Source organism: Plectropomus leopardus, chromosome 16, assembly GCF_026936395.1.
Source record: "Plectropomus leopardus strain MGB_pleo_1.0 chromosome 16, ASM2693639v1, whole genome shotgun sequence".
Taxonomy (NCBI): Eukaryota; Metazoa; Chordata; class Actinopteri; order Perciformes; family Serranidae; genus Plectropomus; species Plectropomus leopardus.
In genome coordinates, this window is record NC_142191.1 from 33,868,811 (window position 1) to 33,874,212 (window position 5,402).

Here is a 5,402-nt window from a genome sequence, read left to right on the forward strand (position 1 = left end):
TCTGACTCTTTAGGTTCCAAGTACTGGATCTCAAACTCCAGGTAGGTCTATGCCATCACTGACTATGACTTTGTGGAGTTACAGAATGGAAGAAGAGCCAAAGTAAGGTCATACAACATTTGATGTGAAGATGAAATCATATCACTTTAAACAAAGCAAGTGTTAATTTGCAATAGCTGCAACCACACGATATGCACATTTCTGAAATGCAGGATGGTAGGGCCAGCCCAGCCTGCTCAGCCACCCTACATTTTGAAATTTCCAACACCCCCTTTTAGCCATTTCGACTTCACACACTTGACCTTCATGCCAAATTTCAGGTTCCTGCATCCACAAACACACACACACGCCACCATACCAGATTTCAGCCTCTAAGCTCGCAGCCCTAGTTAGTATTTAAACCTATTTTGGTAGAATTTTTTTGTGTTGATCCTGTATGAAGTCATTATGATTTGAGGCAGTTTGCCAAACTTACTGTATTTTGTCTGGAAAACTCCTAAGTTGATGCCTTTAATGAGTAAATATTCAGAAAGATTTTTAAACATTTGTTGGTGTGCACCATTGAGAAATCTTGAGTCTGTTATTTTTCTGTTAAGTCGAAGGTCCCAAGGTAGTTCAAAATCTCAAGACAGTTCAAGCCTAGAAGAAGTCATTAGTAACATTGAGCACCTGAAGCAAGCTGCTGAGAGGCTCCCTGACATCACTTCAACAATAAACCAGCTGTCTGAGCTTGTCAAGGCCAAAAGTGCAGCAGTAGCTGCTGCCTCTCTGCACCCTATTAAGGATGCCTTCACCTGTATGGTTTGTCGAGGTATGATTATGTAACAATACACAACAGAACACAATACAGCCTTCAGATAATATTCTTATTTTTTATTCAAAGTACCCATTCATATCTGTTATCTGCATATGTTTTCTTTGTTTAAACCTTACAGCTGTGATGAAGGAGCCCATGTTTTCCACCTGCTGTGAGTCTCTGCTTGGATGCCGTACATGTGTGGAGCATTGGCTGTTAACTTCAGATCTCTGTCTGAAATGCAGACAAGATGGGTTTGCCTCCAAGCTCAACCAGGTCAAGGGTCTTTCTGCTGTCTTGTACACAGTGTCTGCAGCTTTCCATGAAGAGGAGTAACCTATTCTGGATCTGCACTAAATGTTAAATCACATCAGCTACCTCTAAGCTGTCCTCCATGTAAGTTTATAAAGGGAATAGTTAAAAGCGATTCAGATGCTACAGTCTGTACAGTATATCTGATTTTGAGCACAGCCTGGTTACATGAACAAAAAGAACTTTGAGAACTGTGAGATTGTAAGTGCCATTTGTTTATTTTAAAATTTGTAGTGCACTTTATGTACAGTTCAGTGTACTGTTTAACAGAGCGTTTACTGTGTGAAATAAATACTTTTCTAAAGAAAAAAAATTCACAATGCATTTCACTGTAACAGGTCACACACATCTTCTGGTGATTGCAATAAGACACTTAACTGCATCTTTGAAAGGGCCATAGTTATTGTGAACCACATTTTGGTGTAGTGACAGCAAGTCAAAGTGGGAATTAAACTCAGTTTCAGCCATTTGTTGAGCTTCTTCAGAGGTGAAAGGGACACATCCAAAAATGGATTCTCTTTTCAAGGCGGATCCCAACTCCTGCTGATACAGATCAGCTGCAACACCACCAACAGGCAGGAGATCCTCGGGAAGTTTGGCAGGACACCCTTCTTTAGCCAGCTCATTTGGGATTCCCTTACCTGCAAGACAGGGCAATGAGTAGTGAGATTGAAGGAATTACAGTGATGGGTCAAAACTTGAATGGCAAAATTGTTTGAGCAATCATCAGCATTTTAGAAATTTGAGTTGTCAATACTGAATTTGAACGTAATTTTGTGTTATTTTATTCTTGTTCAGATGTTTCGAGGCCCATCTGTTTTTGAGAATACAGTTGAACTGCAAAACTCTTCTATATTCAAGGAAAAGAAAAAGCTCTTGTGTCAGTATTGGCAGAGATCCAAATTCTGGGATTGGATGGGAGCTGAAAACATAATTGGATCTCTAGCAGAATCATACCAGGGATGCTGTGTGCATTCCATGCTTCTACGACATTTGTGAGGCCAATCCTAGCCATCTGGCAGGTGAGGTTTGATACGCAATACTTTGATAAGTTGTCCTCCATATCCAGTTCTTCCTGGTCCAACAGCTGTACCAAAGCCGCCTTCAATGGGTAGTTGACTCAAGATTCACCTCAACTCACATTCTCTCTATCACATGGTTCTGTGTGGGTTTTAAGGACAGTGTCAGTCTGCATGCTCTCATTAGAAGTATGCATCAATTCCAAGACACCAGGACAGCTTGACACACTTACCCTTGTAGAAGGTGTCTGAATGTAGGGCTGCCTTTGAAGATTGTGTCTGTGCTCTGCCAGCATTTCCTGGATGAATAACATCAGGTAAAACTCTCTCCACAGTCAACTCTGACCTGGTCCCATAGTCCATAGGGAAAGCACAGCAGGTCTGAGAATAAACAAACAAAAAATATGACCTTTTATATCAAATTTACTCTCCTGTTGTTAGGGGAAGAAGGAAAAAGAGAGGAAGGAGGAAAGGAAAGAAGGATGAAATAAAGAAGGAAAGGGATGAAGGAAAGAGGGGGGTATCAAAGGAGGAAGGAAAGAGAGAAGGAGGAGGGAATGAAAGAAGGATAAAGGAGGAAGGTGAGATGAAAGAAATGAAGCAAGAAGGAAAGAAGGAAAAAAGAAAGGATAGAAAGAAGAAGGCGGGAGGGAAGGGAGAAGGAGGTATGAAAGGAGGAAAAAGGGATGCAGGGGAAGGAGGATGGAGGAAGGAAAGAACAGTCAAAATAGATTGGGTCAATTTGACCCAAGAGGACAACAGGAGAGTTAAACAGTATTAACCCATAGATCCCTAAAGTGACCATTTCTAAAACAAAGGCACAAAAAAAATTTTTTGTCAAAATTGAATGATAGCAATAGTTACACTATAGCAATATAACACTAGTTAGATTATTTTACCTGTACACGTCTTCATAAATGATGATGTTGTTCTTTACTGGCATGGTGGAGTGACTGACAACCTTCTTACTGAAACCATCGATAGCCATAACATCGGTCACCCCAAACATAACAAGCTTTTCATTTTGATCGACATGCAGCTTGTGGCCCATATATTCAGCATTGTAGGCTACAGGGTTCAGATTTTTGGCACCCTAAAATATAAAAAATAAATACATTTTAAAAATCCTGTAATGGTAGAGTCCATGTTTGATTAAAATGCAGAAAAGACAACACTAATTGATCTTACTCGCTGTCTTTCAGTGTGATAGGGTTGATGAACACTTCTCAAAATTTTGCCCACTCCGCCCTCTGAAGCTTTAACTCCTTTTGTGGAGAGATGTCCAGTCATCATTTTTTGGCCAAAAGATTTTCCAGTCTGTGGGGAGAGGAGAGAATATACTATATGTTCAATAAGTTGTGGTGCCCAACATGTGAACTCTATAGAATGCATAATACATAGAGTCACAAACTGCATGGAAAGATTGTGATGATTATGACAATTAAAACATTAGTGTCAGTCCTGTTGTGCTTTCCTTTGTAACGTTATGGACTATGGGAGCAGGTGAGAGTTTTATATTGCATTATTCATCCAAGAAAAGATGGCACAAAGTCAGTCTTCAAAAGCTAGCTTATTATCTACACCTAAACCCTTGAGCACAACCATGTGATAGCCTACGTGTTTCTATGCTTACCTGTGATCAAGTTTTTATAGGGGTATCATTCATTTATACACTTTAAAAAAAAACTGTGATCATGTACGGTGGATAATTAAAAAAAAAAAAACAGTCTTACCTCAGCAATACCTTGAGCGACTTCAACTGCAAGTTGGCTATCAGGACAAAAGTCCCTGACAAGCCCGTGCTCAGCGCACCACCTCCACACATTCCTCTCTGAAAAACTCCGTCTCCTTCCAAACTGGGTACATAACGCAGTAGCGACATCACAACAGGACATTCCATTTCTTCTATTTTCCACAAGAAAATCTGCATATCCATCCAGAGACATATTTAAAAGTGTGAGCCCGGTGGGTCTGAGTTTTCTGACGCCCTCTGATGACGTGCCCTCTCTTTCTGGCTAGCTCGTGGTACAACTTCCGGTCACGGAACCAAAATGAACAGGAAATCGAGAATAAGTTTTCCACGGGTGTATTTTAATTTTGATTTCCATTTACAAACACACCTAATTAAATCGGATAATGGATAATGTATTACGGCCAGTTTTCCGTTTTTCATTTTGTATTATCACAGAAAAAAACGGGAAACGGTTTATTTTTCGTTTTTATTTTGAAATCTCAAAATAGGAAAAAGAATGGCCGCGACGTACACGGAAGCAGGCAGGAAACGAGTAAGTAAAGAAGAGGAAAAGAAAAAATAAATAAATAAGTAATTAGAGAGAGAAAAAAATTAAAATAAAAGAGAATAAAGTAAATAATTAAAAATAAATCAATAAATAAACAAAAGAACCCCCCCCCCCCCCAAAAAAAAAAAAAAACGGACTGCATAAATACTTACTTGATTATGTTTAGGATGTGGGGTAAGATGATGATGCCTTGTGACTTGAAAATGAAGGCAGCTTTAACTAATTTTCTTAGAGATATACGTTGGTGTTTGGTGTTTGTATTTGTTTCTGTAGTTCTTTTTTTTTCTAACCTGTTTATTCATATTGTGTGTGTGTGTGTGTGTGTGTGTGTGAGTGTGTGTGTGTGTGTGTGTGTGTGGATAGACTGTGTGTTTGTGTGCATAAATCTGCTGCATATATAATTTAAGTTTCTTCAGGGTCATTAAAGAAACAATTAACAGCAATATATAAATACAAAATCATAGTTATCAACTGTTAAAACAAGTGAAGTAGAGTAGTAAATAAAAAGGCAGAGTGTGAGCTGTGAGGAGATGAACTCCAGCTGGTGTGTGTTGGTGTGTGTGCATCTGTAGACTCTTAACAACAGTTTGTTAATATACACCCCCCTCCCTCTCTGTCTTTCTCTCTCTTTTCAGTTTGGGAATGAGACTCAGCAGCTGGAGTGAGCGAGCGGAGTGAGAGCTGCTGAAGAAGCTCAGACAGCAGGAGCAGGAGGACCTGGAGCTGGCCATCGCGCTCAGCAAGGCTCAGATGTCCAACGCATGACCTGGAAACCAAACCACACACAGGTACACAGACAGAGCGCAGACAGGCTAACCTGCATACAAAAATGACAGACATCTAGATAATCAGACACAAAGCACATCACTGGACTAACTCGAGTGTTCATACTCACTCCGGCACACACGCGCGCACACAGGACCTGCACTCCCACTATCTACATTCCCCTACGCACTATGACTCAATGAATAAAGA

At 40.1% G+C, this 5,402-nt stretch overlaps 1 pseudogene; it reads right to left on the reverse strand.

Moving 5' to 3' along the window:
• Positions 1-1,447: 1,447 nt before the first annotated feature.
• On the reverse strand, positions 1,448-4,009 carry LOC148186991 (uncharacterized; annotated as a pseudogene).
• Between the last annotated feature and the right edge of the window lie 1,393 nt (positions 4,010-5,402).